The 13,985-nt window shown below is 42.7% G+C and overlaps 1 pseudogene; it reads right to left on the bottom strand.

Moving 5' to 3' along the window:
• Nucleotides 1–11,507: 11,507 nt before the first annotated feature.
• LOC128572747 (actin-related protein 2/3 complex subunit 1A-like) lies at nt 11,508–13,084 on the bottom strand (annotated as a pseudogene).
• Nucleotides 13,085–13,985: the final 901 nt, after the last annotated feature.

The raw sequence follows: 13,985 nt of genomic DNA, 5'->3' as shown, positions 1-13,985 counted from the left end.
CATGGCTCCCGGCAGTGAGCCATGATGGAACAGCACCCTACAGGCGGTGACAAAGTGAGACTCCGTCTTAAGGAAAAAAAATTAGCATTGAGAGAACTCCATAAAAGTTGAGTGTGAAAGCACTGAGGGTCTCCATTGAGTCTCAGCATGGTTGATGAGATCACATGGGCCCAGCTGTAAATGTGTCTCTCTCTGTCTTGTGTCTTTATTTTCCACGTTTGGCCAATTCCACTTTAGCAGGTACCCCACAATCCTGGCGAGAAACTGGTCCCCAACAATCCGCTTCTTCCTGACATTTTAAAAGTTGAGGCTCTTCTCTGTTGGGATCTTAGTTTTTAACTGAGATCCCCTTTTTATTGTCTATCCAGTAGAGCTCAAATTTTACTTGGATATTGCAATTTCTTCATCTTCCTCTAAAAACTGACCAAAATTATCATTCTGTTTTTATATACATTATTTTTTATTCTGCATATATTTTTTTATATCTTGTGGTTTTCAGAATGAAAAGTTATTCCAAGTCATGAATGAAAGGAAACAGACTCAAGGTTCTGTGTGGGCATCATGGCCTTTATTCACTTGGATTGGAGTGAGCTGAGGTCAAGAAAAAAGTCAGCATGTGGATTAAGGAGGCTGGGAATATAAGGATTGGGAGGGATTTGTGCACTCCTTTCTGTGTCCCTTTGCTTGGTTACATCACAGAATAAAGTGCTTTGGAGTATCTGTGTTCCTATGTTCTTATTTATTTTTCTTGAGACAGAGTCTCACTCTGTTGCCCCCTGAGAGTGCTGTGAGGTCAATTCTCACAGCAGACTGTAACTCCTGGACTTAGGCGATTCTCTTGCCTCAGCCTCTGGAGTAGCTGGTATGACAGGCAACCACCACAACGTTCAGCTATTTTTTTTTTGGTGTTGTTGCAGTTTGGCCAGGCGGATTTGAACCTGCCACCCTTGATATATGGGGCTGGTACCCTACACACTGAGCCACAGGCGGCACTCCCCCCCCACACCAAGAAAGTGTTTTCTTTAAGAGTTTTTGAAATTATTAGATATAGTTAGTAAAATGCCTACTAACTAAATAATGTGATCTGTTATATTTACTTTAAAAAGGCGAATGAAGTTGGTTTTTCCGAGTGAAGGCAAGATGATAAAAATTGTGGAAGCATCTTGACTGGTAGTATGTGTGATGGGTTTTATTATATAAATATTTCCACAACTGGGAAAATGTGTGCATGTCAATCATAATGCTGAGATAAAGAAAATAAAGTGTTTTCATAAAAATGTGTAACATACCACTCATCGTACCTTTTCGAATAAAAAATTTCCTCCTGCACATTGCAATGTTGTAAATGTTGAGGTTTGTCTCCAGATCTGAGTATGGCAAGTAAGTGTGTAGCAGACAGTTTGGCATTAGAATTGGGAAGAGAACACTCTAAGTGTCTCACCAAGTGTGGACAATGAAGTTTCCAAAATAGTTGTGGGAGATTGTCTCTGTGGGTTATACTAAGAAATATTATTCTTACTTTGATGACATCATTATATTTTCTTAACAGTCTATGAGTTAGAGCAGTGTGTCTTCTAGAAGTTAAAGTAGAAGGAGCCCTGGGATATGCAGGGCCCACACCCAGGTGCTAACGTCCTGCCCAGGAGCAGGGCCAGTCCAGCCTTTACCTGCCACTTCTCCTGGCTCCACATCCCTGCTTACCCAGTTCAGCCCCAAGGTCCCTTCTCCTTGGTGCAGGCCAGAGGAGGAGGAGAAGAGGCTGGTGCTGTGCTCACCTGTGTTCTGTTTGGAGACTCAAAGCCTGAAAGGTTGGAATAATTAGTGGGGGTCCCTAATTCCTGGAGTTTGTAGATATACTTATCAGACTCTAGGTACTTCTCAGAAACCTAGATCTCACACCCATCCTGTCCAGTCACAGTAATCACATTGCTTATGTGTGTATCCCATCCTTTGCAGAGTTATGCAACCAAACTATTGAGGTTCCTTCTTGGAACCCAACTAATTTTTGTTCAGTGTATGATTTCTGGAAGATAGATAGGCATCCATCAAAGCAGAGAGTGAAGTGTAGGTCTACCGGTAGTCCCCTTTTGCACACTGTCCCATGCTCCCACATGGGGCTCTGTCTCTCCCACCCTTGGACCTGAGGCAAGATTCTGATAGAGAGTAGAAGGTTCACTTATTCTGACAACAAAAAGGTGTGGTTCAGAACAGTTACATCTCTGAGTTTAGCAAAGTCCGAGTCCTCAGAGTTGTACTTTAACATGGCAGCAACTGTCCACATGCTGTTCTGAATACAGAGCTGTACTCTACAGTTAATCCGTAGAATGAGGCTCATGCCCGTTATCCTAGAACTCTGGGAGGCTGAGGCGGGTGGATAGCTTGAGCTCACAGGTTCCAGTCTAGCCTATGTAAAAGCGAGAACCCCCTATTTTTACATAAATTAGAAAAACTGAGGCAAGAGGATTGCTTAAGCTCAGGTTGGAGGCTGCTGTGAGCTATGTATGATGCCATGCACTCTATCCAGAGTGACAGTTCCAGACTCTGTCTCAAAAAAAAAAAACAAAGGTCTGGCGAGGTGGCTCACGCCTATAATCCCACCAATTGGGAAGCTGAGATGGGTGGAGTGCCTGAGTTCACAGGTTCAAGACCAGTCTGAACAAGAGCAAGACACTGTTTCTAAAAAGTAGTGGGGGTTGTGGCGGTTGCCTGTATTCCCAGCTACTGGGAGGCTGAGGCAAATGGATTACGTGAGCCCAAGAGTTTGAGGTTGCTGTGAGCTATGATGCTATGACACTCTAAATGGTGACAAAGTAAAACCCTGTCTCAAAATGAAAAAAATACGTAGAATGATTTTTTTTTTTTTTTTTTTTATTGAGACAAAGTCTCACTATGTCACCCTTGGTAGAGTGCCTTGCTGTCACAGCTCACACCAACCTCCAACTCTTGGGCTAATTGATTCTCTTACCTCAGCTTCCCAAGTAGGTGGGACTAAAGGCACCCACCACCATGCCCAGCTATTTTTTTGTTGCAGTTGTCACTGTTGTTTTAGCAGACCCTGCTGGGTTTGAACCTGCCACCGTCAATGTATGTGGCTGGTGCCGTAACCACTGATCTATGGGCACTGAGCCCATAGAAAAAATTTTAAAGATACATAACTAAAGTTATCAGTTATGAAAACAATAATATTTTGGAATATATTAGGTGAAATAAACAGTAACAATCAATTTGACCTATTTCATTATCTTTTCTTTGACGAGGCTACTAGAAAATTTGAAATGACACACATAGTTCTCATTTCATTTCTTTTTCTTTTCTTTCTTTCTTTCTTTTTTTTTTTTAAGAGACAGAGTCTCAAGTTGTCACCCTGGGTAGAATGCCGTGGCATCACAGCTCACAGCAACCTCAGGGTTTTGAACTTAAGCAATTTTCTTGCCTCAGCCTCCCAAGTAGCTGGGACTATAGGCACCCACCAAAATACTCGGCTAAATTCTCGTTTTATTTTTATTGGACAGGCTGACTTAGAAGACTGCCTTCTATTTCAAAGCTTAGGCTACCTCCTCAAAAGTCCAGAGTTCGGGCAAATTAAAAAAAAAAACTCAAACTTTAAAATAACTGTTGCTTTTCACAAGATGGTGCCAAAGGTAAAGAAGGAAGCTCCTGCCCCTCCCAAAGTCAAAGCAAAGGCAAAGGCATTGAAGGCCAAGAAGGCAGTGCTAAAAGGCAACCACAGCCACACAAAAAGATATTCAGACATCACCCACATTTCGACGGCTGAAGGCTCTGTGCCTCCTCTGTAGGGAGCCCTCATATCCCAAGAAAGGCTTCCTTAGGAGAAACAAGCTTGACAACTGTACCATCACCAAGTTCTCCCTGATCATTGAGTCTACCATAGAGAAGAGAGAAGAAGACAACACACTTGTGTTCATTTGGATGTCAAAGCAACAAGCTCTAGATCAACAGGCTCTGTGAAAAAGCTCTATGACATTGATGTGACCAAGGTCAACACCTGGATCAGGCCTGATGGAGAGAAGAAGGCATATGTTCCAGTGGCTCCTGATTATGATGCTTTAACAGTTTCCCACCAGGCTTGGCACCCATCGTACAGTGGTAATAGCGTCAGACACATGAATTGAGGCTGGCAGGTTAGAGCCTGGGCAAGGCCAGCTAAACAAGAATGACAACTGCAACAACAAAAAAAATAGCTGGGCCTTGTGGCAGGCACCTAAGGTCCCAGCTACTTGCCAGGCTGAGGCAAGAGAATCACTTAAGCCCAAGAGTTGGAGGTTGCTATGAGCTGTGATACCACTGCACCCTACCAAGGCATCACAGTGAAACTCTGGCTCAAAAAAAAAAAAAGAAGGAAAGAAAATCGTCCACCTAATTGAGATCTTCTAAAGGAAGTCCAGCTGGATCTTTTAAAGCAAGTCTAGCTGGCTAATTCTAAATATAAGGTGGACAAAAAGTTTGTGTCAGTTTAAAAGGCAAAGTATTTTCATTTAAATTGAAATAGTGAAGTTTTAAATTTAAATAGTAAACTATTGTAAGTTGCACACGAACTTTATGTCCACCCTGTATATAACTTTTCACCATAAAATATTTATATGTATACATGTATATATATAAAATGGTCAATATGTGGTTTACATGAGTGGAAAACATGTATTTCCTTTGTGCCTATATATTATAAACATACCTATGTATATATAATTGAAATTAATAAGAGGATATAATTTAGGCAGGGCTTGGTGCCTGACACCTGTAATCCCAGTACTTGGGATGCTGAGACAGGTGGATAGCCTGAGCTCACAGATTCAAGACCAGCCTGAACCAGTTTGAGACTTGTCTCTAAAAAAGAGCTGGGCATTGTGGTGAGCACCTGTAGTCACAGCTGCTTAGGAGGCTGAGGCAAGTGAATCCCTGTAGCCCAAGAGCTTGAGGATGTTGTAAGCTGTGACTCCATGGTACTCTGCCAAAGTAAGACTCTGTCTCAAAAAAAAAAAAAAAAAGGATATAATTTATATTTAGAGCTAAATACAAATATCCCTCAACAGAAGTGCATGCCAGAGAAGGCACAAAGCCCTGTGTAAAAAGAGTTAAGACAGTTTGTAAGGTAAAATCTACATGGTAGCTGAGCCCTTCCCCCAGGAGCTGAGCCCTTCCGCCATACTCCTAGTTATGCCTGTTAGTTGGGATCTTAAATACCACCTCCTGCACAAAACTTCCTGCAATGCCAACCCCCTGACTGTAGACTAGAGGTAATTTCATCCTTTGAACTGCCATAGCCAGACTTTGCTTTAACTCCCAATATCCTTCATGTGTCTATAAGTTCACTGAGTTCGTTATGTGCATGTTTTTACCTAGACATCATGATGTATATTGAAAACACCTTCAAAGCAGTGTCTACCTCCTATTTAAATAATAGGTGCCCAAGTCTAGCACAGACTACACACTCAGTAAATAGAGTTTCATTGTGGGCAGCACCTGTGGCTCAGTCAGTAAGGTGCTGGCTCCATATACAGAGGGTGGCGGGTTCAAACCCGGCCACGGCTGAACTGCAACAACAACAAAACATAGCAGGGCGTTGTGGCGGGCACCTGTAGTCCCAGCTACTTGGGAGGCTGAGGCAAGAGAATCGCTTAAGCCCAAGAGTTGGAGTTTGCTGTGAGCTATGTGATGCCATGGCACTCTACCTAGGGCCATAAAGTGAAACTCTGTCTCTACAAAAAAAAAAAAAAAAAAAAAAAGTAGAGTTTCATTGCTTTAGTCGAAATTTATTAAACACTTACTGTATGGAAAGTATGGTGGCCCTGGAATATGGAGATGAATAAAGTCATGGTCCCTAAGATGGACACGGTGGCTAATGCCTGTAATCCTAGCACTCTGGGAGGGTGAATTCGGTGGACTGCCTGAGGTCACAGGTTCAAGACCAGGCTGAGCCAGAGGGAGACCTCATCCCTTAAAAAAAAAAAAAAAAAAAAGCCGGGCATTGTTGCAGGCTCCTGTAGTCCCAGCTACTCTAGAGGCTGAGGCAAGAGGATCGCTCGAGCCCAAGAATTGGAGGTTGGTGTGAGCTGTGAGGCCAGGGCACTCTACTGAGGGTGACAAAGTGAGACTCTGTTTAAAAAGAAGGTCATGGTCCCTGTCGTTAATGAAAAAAAAAATGTTAATGAAAAATGATTGTTAGCATTTCTGGTCTCTTTCAGCCTCTTGTCCGACGACATTCCTGTCACTCAAGGTCAGAGAGGTGGGGCCTGAGGTCCTATCCAATCAGGGATGCACCTATATGAACTGTCCAATCAGACGCACAGACAGAAAGTAGAAGGCGGCTTCCGAGTTCCAGAGCAGCTCTCTTTTCCTGACCTGGGCACTGAGCGGTTGTCCCACTTTCAGCAGTTCCATCTCCTGGAGATCCTAGTCGTCTCAGTGGCAGTCTCTGTAACGTGTGACCTGAAGGTACTGGGAGATCTGTAGGGAGGACACCGGGACATCTCTGAAGCTGTGAAATGGTAAATACAGGACACTGGGTATCCTGAGAGGGGGGAGGGGCGTGGCTGGAGACAGAAGTGCCTGTGGCGGGACCCGGCAATTTCACTTCAGTTTTAGAGTCTTCAGGCTGAAGTTTCCCACTGGCACCCCTCTTTGCAAAAGGTGGAGTGGGGCTGGGAGTTGGGACCCTCTTGCTTGAAGCCTTCCTGAACCTGTTACTTGCACCACAGCCCAGACCTCTCTCTGAGCAGCTGTGTGGCTGCAGCGCGGCTTGTCCCTCCCTGGTGGTGACAATGGAATGGTCGGTCCTCAGGGAAGAATCCCAAGAGTGTGTGTGTGGAGGCTTGTTCATGGGGGAGGGGGTAGACCATGGGGCCCTCAACCCCTTCATTCTTTTGTTAAACTTAGGGCCGGGCGTCCCTGGCTCTCCCTGTTGGGGAACTGGAAGTGCCTCGCCTGCCTGCTGTTGTAGTTTAACACCGAAGGGGAGTTGATGTGTAAAAACGCTTTTTTATTGGAAAGGCTAGTAATTCCGGAGGACAGCGAGAGTAATTTTTAAATGTTGTTTCGTCTATGTAACAAATTTTAATAATTTATACGGGGAAGAATTTCAAAGTATACTAAAAATATACTCGTGATTAACAACATGTAGGCAAGTTAAATACATATAACAATTAAAAAAAACAATCAAAAATATCGTCATCAATAAAACGTCATTAAACTTGCTATTAAGTTGTTCTATGGTGCCTCGTTGCTTTCTTTGTTTCTTTTTTTTTTTTTTCAAGATTATTATCTTTGTTCCCTATTTCTGGTTTGGCCTGTTTGACTGACTTATTGTTCCTGTGCTTTAAAGTGCATTCTCAGTTCAGAAAAAGCTAAGAGGGGTTTGTGGGGGGGTGTCTGTGTCTACCACATTGTCTACTTTCTTTCTTTTTTTTTTTTTTTTTGCAGTTTTTGGCCGGGGCTGGGTTTGAACCTGCCATCTCCAGCATGTGGGACCAACACCCTAACCCTTTGAGCCACAGGCGCCGCCCTACTTTCATTTATTTTATTTTTATATTTATGAAATTGATTTAAAAAGAAAGTAATTGTTATGGTTAGTTAATTTGACACACGGGCTGTGCTGATTTATTTTGTTCTTTGAAATGTGTGAAACAGCGGGTACATATGTATGGTATACATCATTATTTTGTAACATTAAGAAGCTTAATATAACGTAAGAATGAATATAAAGGTTCAGACTTAGGTAATGTTGGGTAATTATGACAATACTTTAGTTAGTAGGTATTGGATATTCTGAGCAATCTTGTATTGTTTCGACTATGTCCTTTAGGCATTTTAACTTGTTTTTAATGAGTTAGGAACTGTTAGATAAATTGAAGGAATATATAGATTTTAAAGTTTTTACATTTGTGATTGTGTTTTAATAATCAATAATGGCTACCTGATTTTTTTAAGTATAGCTTCTTATAACTTGTTTTAATTGAATTTTCAGAGCGTTAATGGCTAGAGAAGTTGTATTAAGGGCCTTAATGATGGCACAGGGCAATGGACTAATTTTCTGATTGAGTCCAGTAGTTATTGTTGGTATGACAAAAATGGCTAAAGTCATGTATTTAGCAGTGCTAAAAAGGTGTAGTCGGCTATTACAGTTTTCAGGGAGGTTAATACCTTAAGTTACTTTATTACGGTTGCATTTAAACTTTGTACCCAGGGTAGAAAACCTCTTAATTTTAGGGAACAAGGCGTCCCTGTGTTGTAGATGGGATATATGAAAAGCCCTGGGTGCCACATAATAAGAGCTATCTTTGAGGTAGCTTGGTGTGTCTACTGATATAAATTGCAAAAGTAGTTAAGTTACTTTACGTAAGGAATTATTCTGGTTAGTGTATTGTAATGGGCACCTTTTAAATTGAATATATTTGTGACTATTAGTTTCAGTTTTCAGTTGCATATCTTTTTTTTTGACAGTAGTGTTTTTTTTTTTTTTTAACTATAAGAATCAGAGGGGCGGTGCCCATTGGTCAGTGGGTTGGGTGCTGGCCACATATACTGAGGCTGGTGGGTTGGGACCCACCCAGGGCAGCTAGACAACAATGACAACTGCAACAAAAAAATAGCAGGGTATTGTGGCGGGCACCTGTGGGCCCAGCTACCTGGGAGGCAGAGGCAGGAGAATCGCCTAAGCCCAATAGTCTGAGGTTGCTGTGAGCTGTGACACCACAGCACTCTACTGAGGGCAACTTAGTGAGACTTTATCTCAGAAAGAAAAAAAAAAGGAATCTTGAGTATGATGTGGGCGAGCCCATAGCCCAGTGGGTAGCCACATACCCTGTGGCTGGTGGGTTCAAACCCGCCCAGGCCAGCTAAAATAACAATGACAACTGCAACAACAACTATAATAGCCCTTAGTTCCAGCTGCTTGGGAGGTTGAGGCCAGAGAATCGCTTAAGGCCAGAAAGAGTTGGAGGTTGCTTTGAGCTGTGACACCACTCTACCTGGAGCACAGCTTGAGACTGTTGTCTCAAGAAAAAAAAAGAAAGAAAGAAAGAAAAAAAAAGAATCTGAGTATGTGATAATCTTGCAGATAAATGGGAAAAGTAATTTCTGATAAGTTCTAGTGGGTGCACATCTCCATTGGGCATGAAGTAAATACCTGTAAATACCTTCTAATTAAGACAGAAATGATGCATATTTATGGGGTAAAGAAGTCTATACATTTTTATTTCTGAAAATGGGACAAGGATGCCAGGTGTTGGTGGCTCACACCTGTAATCCCAGCACTCTGGGAGGCTGAGGTGGGTGGATCATCTGAGGTCATTAATATGAGACCAGCCTGAGCTAGAGCCATATCCCTGTCTCTAAAAGTAGTTGGGCCTTTTGACGGGTGCTTGTAGTCCTAGCTACTTGGGAAGCTGAGGTAAGAGAATCACTTGAGCCCAAGAGTCTGAGGTTGGTGTGAGCTATGAAGCCATGGCACTCTGGGGGTGTGTGGGGGGGGTAAATGAGACTCTCTGTCTCTCAAAATAAAATGAAATAAAATAAAAAGGGGACATGGTTTTGGGATGAGCACACAGCCCTGTATAGTCTCAAGGGGAAGATGATTGGAGATTATATCTCTTCAATCGTTGGTTTTTTTTTTTTGTTTTTTTTTTTGTTGTTTGTTTGTTTGTTTTGAGACAGAGCCTCAAGCTGTCATCCTGGGTAGAGTGCCATAGCATCTCAGCTCACAGCAACTTCTAAATTCTGGTCTTAAGGGATTCTCTTGCCTTAGCCTTTCAGGTAGGTAGGAATACAGGCACCCGCCTCAATGCCTGGCTATTTTTTGGTTGTAATTGTCATTGTTTTTTGGCAGGCCTGGGCTGGATTCAAACCCATCAGCTCTGGTGTATGTGGCTGGTGCCTTAGCTGCTTGAGCTACAGGCTCTGAGCCTTTTTAAATATTCGTTAGGCTAGGTGTGGTAACTCACATCTTAATCCTAATACTCTGGGACCCAAGGTGGGGCTATTGTTTGAGCTCAGGAGTGTTAGACCTGCCTAAATAAGAAGGAGACCCTGTCTCTACTAAAAATATAAAAATTAACTAAACATTGTAATGGTTACCTATTGTGTCACCTACTGGGGGTGAGTGGTAGGGATGAGGCTGGAGAATTGCTCGAACCCAGGAGTTTGAGTTAGCTGTGAGTTAAGACTGGTCCTAGGACACTCTAGCCATGGCAACAGAATGGCACTATGTCTTAAAAAAGTTTTTTTTTCTTGGCTTGGTACCTGTAGTTCAGATGGCTAAAGCTCCAGCCACATACGTCAGAGCTGGTGGGTTCAAATGTAGCCCAGGTCTGCAGAACAACAATGACGACTACAACCAAAAATAGCCTGGCATTAAAGCTGGTGCCTGTACTCCCAGCTTCTTGGGAGGCTAAGGCAAGAGAGTCCCTTAAGCCGAGGAGCTGGAGGTTGCTGTGAGCTGTGATGCCATGGCACTGTACCAAGGGCAACAGCTTGAAGTTCTGTCTCAAAAAAAAAAGTTTATTTTTCTTTAGCATCATATCCAAAATATGTGAATGAAGTGGTGATGTTAGTGTTTGGTTCAGAAATCCCAGTAACACCACAAATAGTTGTATGTTTTCTGTTTTACATTTTTTTATTCTATAAATGTTTCAAATAAGATTCTGCAGAAATTATAGTCAATAATTTTTTCATGTCCCCTCCCACTCATAATGATTGGTCCACAAGTATAGTCAATAATTTTATGAGAAGAACTAAGGATGTCCCCAAAATTCAAAATTTTGTTTTTATATGGACTTTGACAAATAATTTAATTTCTATGTTTTCTAATTTGCCACCTTAATATAGTTAGATGTATCAACTCCTTACAATTTGCTCTTTTTTTTTTTGCCACAAAGTCATGTGAAATGGCATTATAGATCACAACAACTTTAAATTCTTGGGCTCAAAGCATCCCCTTGCCTCAGACTTTTGAGTGCTGCGACTACAGGCTCTGTCCACTACATTTGGCTAGTTTGGGAATTTTTAGTAGAGTTGGTGTCTGCCTCTTGCTTGAGGCTGGTCTGGAACTCCTGAGCTCAAGCAGTCTATTTGCCTTGATCTCCCCGATTGTTAGGATTAGAGGTATGATCCCCTACATCCAGCAGCTACATTTCTTTTCTTTTCTTTTCTTTTCTTTTTGTAGTATTTTAATTTAATTTTCTACTGGACAAATTTACATATCTCCCTCACCCTTTCCTTTAAGTTAGTGTGACAATTCTCCATAATAAACTACTTAAAGAGAAGCTTTGGTCAAGAATGGAATGAAATAGCAAAAAAAAAAAAAAAAAAAAAAATCACTGCTGCTTTAAAAAAAAAACAATACTTTCATCAATTTTATACTCAAACAAAACCACACAATATTTGCATCATATGTGTTTTCAGTGTTTCCTTGGGGCTGGCTTTCCTCTCCATCCAATGGCAGAGCTGCTGTCAGCGACCGTTTGTCATTCTGGATGGCGGAGGCTCACTCAGCTTCACATTATCCGGAGGTCCTGGATAGAAGATTCTCAGGTCTTGAAATCCCAAATTTTCATGCCTCCATCAATGCCAGTAGTGCAAAATTTGCGACAGTCTTGCTTGTCCACTTCATAAGTAGACACTTCAGTGATGCTATTCGGGTGCATCGTCTCCAGGGCTGTATTACAGTCCTCGGTCATGGCCCTCTTGTCCGTGTTGTGGAAACGTTCCATGGCAGACATGTTGCGCTGGATGCTCTGTTTTGGAATGTCTAACTTGGACACAAAGGTCTAGCAGCCGCGGTCATCGTAGTTAAAGAGCATTGGCCAGCAGCCATGACCCTATATTCTGAGACAAATGACACACTCAGGAGTGGTAGGAACTCTGTTTTCATAGTTGGGACCTATACACTTTTTGAAGCATCAGCAACAGACACGGTGCTGTCATGACAGGTCAGGTGGCTCCCACTGGCAGCGAAGCTGACCCCATGGACCCAGCCACCTGTGCAACTGCCCCCAAACTCTGACATCAGCTGACCAAAAGGCAACTTGCTGCCCCAGGGTGTACCTGGCTGGCTTTTCATCCACTTCTTTAATATAGGCAGAAAACACTCTGCATTTGAAGTCACAGTGTAGTAACTCATTTGCCACCCGGAAGAAAAACTTGGACCACACTTCGGGTATGAATCAGATGGTGATTTATTACACCTGCGCATGTGGGCCGCTACCCTGAAGGGCAAATGGCCCTGAAGAGAAAAGCAGGCTGTCTTTTTTACCCTTTTTGTGCTACGTGGCAAGTTATGTAAAAATAGAAGCAGAAAGTGGTTGGTTAGCTCAGGGATGAGGTTATAGTCAGGGGGGCTATAGTGTGGCTGTTGGCATGGGGATAGCTTGGGAGATACAGTAGCCTGGGAACGTTGTGTAGGTTATTTTTTTCATCATTTTTTACCCATTGCTAGTGAGTTGGGGTAAGTTTTCACATTGTTACCAGTTGCTAGGTGTTCTTGGGAACTCAGGGAACTTCCTTGTTCTCTTCTGAAACCTGTTTGAGGAATTAACACAAGGGGAGGGGGATTGAGACATGTGGTGACTCAGGCTAAGACAGTCAGGGGCCTTTAGGGGTCTTTTTCCTGGGTCAGTTATTACAACGTGATCTACTGTCAGCAAACATTGTTGGGATGCCAATCCAAGCTGAGGATTGACTGTGGAGCCAATTGGCTTTTTAATGTGTTTGCTTATCCACCAGCCATTTTCAGACTCGAAGTACCAAACAGAACTGAGTCATGCTCCACTTCCCACAGGAAATTTGTTCTGTAAGGGAGACCAATTCACAAAAGTGGCAGCGTGATAAGTTTTCAGGATCACCAGGGTTGGCTTCCAGACACCATCTTTCTGACTTCAGACATAGGGATTGCGGTCTGCCCCAGAAGGAATGATGCAGTCGCTTTTGGGAGCCCAGTCAATAACTGTGATATGTCTGTTGTGCTCCTTGAGTTCATGAGCTTTTATCCACTTGCTCCCGTTTTTCTTAAAGATATGCACTTCGTGATTATTGGGGCTAAGGGCAATTTGGGTACAATCCCTGTTCCAGGCATGACAGGTGATTGGCTCTAGTGAAAACTGATGCAGTGAGATTATTCTTATAGTTTTCAAACAATGGATAGCTGGGGTGGGGGAAGGTCGGACAGGATCAGAGTGGAGAATTCGCTGACTCTGGTCAGTAGATGGGAAATGGCTCAGTGGGAGGGGGCGAAGGACCGAGGCTCAGAAGGCTACATTTCGTGTTTATTTTATTTTATTCTAGAGACAAAGCCTCACTACGTCACCCCCTGGTAGAGTGCCGTGGCATCACAGCTCACAGCAACCTCAAACTCTTGGGCTTAAGCGATTCCCTGCCTCAGATGGGATTATAGGCACCTGCCACAATGCCTGGCTTTTTTTTTTTTTTTAGAGACAAGGTCTAGCTCTGGCACAGACTGGTCTCAAATTCCTCAGCTCAGGACAATCCACCCGCCTTGGCCTCCCAGAGTGCTAGGATTACAGGCATGAGCCATTGTCACTGGCCTACATTTCTTAAATATATTATGTCATTCAGGATTTTATAGTATTCCTGAGGATACATTAGTTTCTCTGTTGCTACAAAATAACTCTTATAATTATCTCTGTCTTAGGATATGCTTATTCATACACACATAGACACAGACACATACACATGTAGCAGAACCTCTGAACTTTGACCACTCCAGGGACTGTAACAAACTTGTCAACATACAGAGGTGATTAGCATAAGGAACCAGGCATGCTGTACCTTGTACACATCTGGTGCATGTCTAGTCTATGCAAATCAGGTCAGCTTTGGGAGATGGTCAATGTTGGGAGATGGCCCACTATGGACATTCTAGTGTGTGTTTGCATGTGTATTTTTGTATCTATCTATCCACATACGTATATGCTATTTGTGCGTGTATGTGTATTCATACACATGCAAAAATAGTT

Source organism: Nycticebus coucang, chromosome 20 (assembly GCF_027406575.1).
Source record: "Nycticebus coucang isolate mNycCou1 chromosome 20, mNycCou1.pri, whole genome shotgun sequence".
Taxonomy (NCBI): Eukaryota; Metazoa; Chordata; class Mammalia; order Primates; family Lorisidae; genus Nycticebus; species Nycticebus coucang.
Note: the sequence above shows the minus strand (reverse complement) of the source record. Positions and strands in the feature narration are given on the sequence as shown.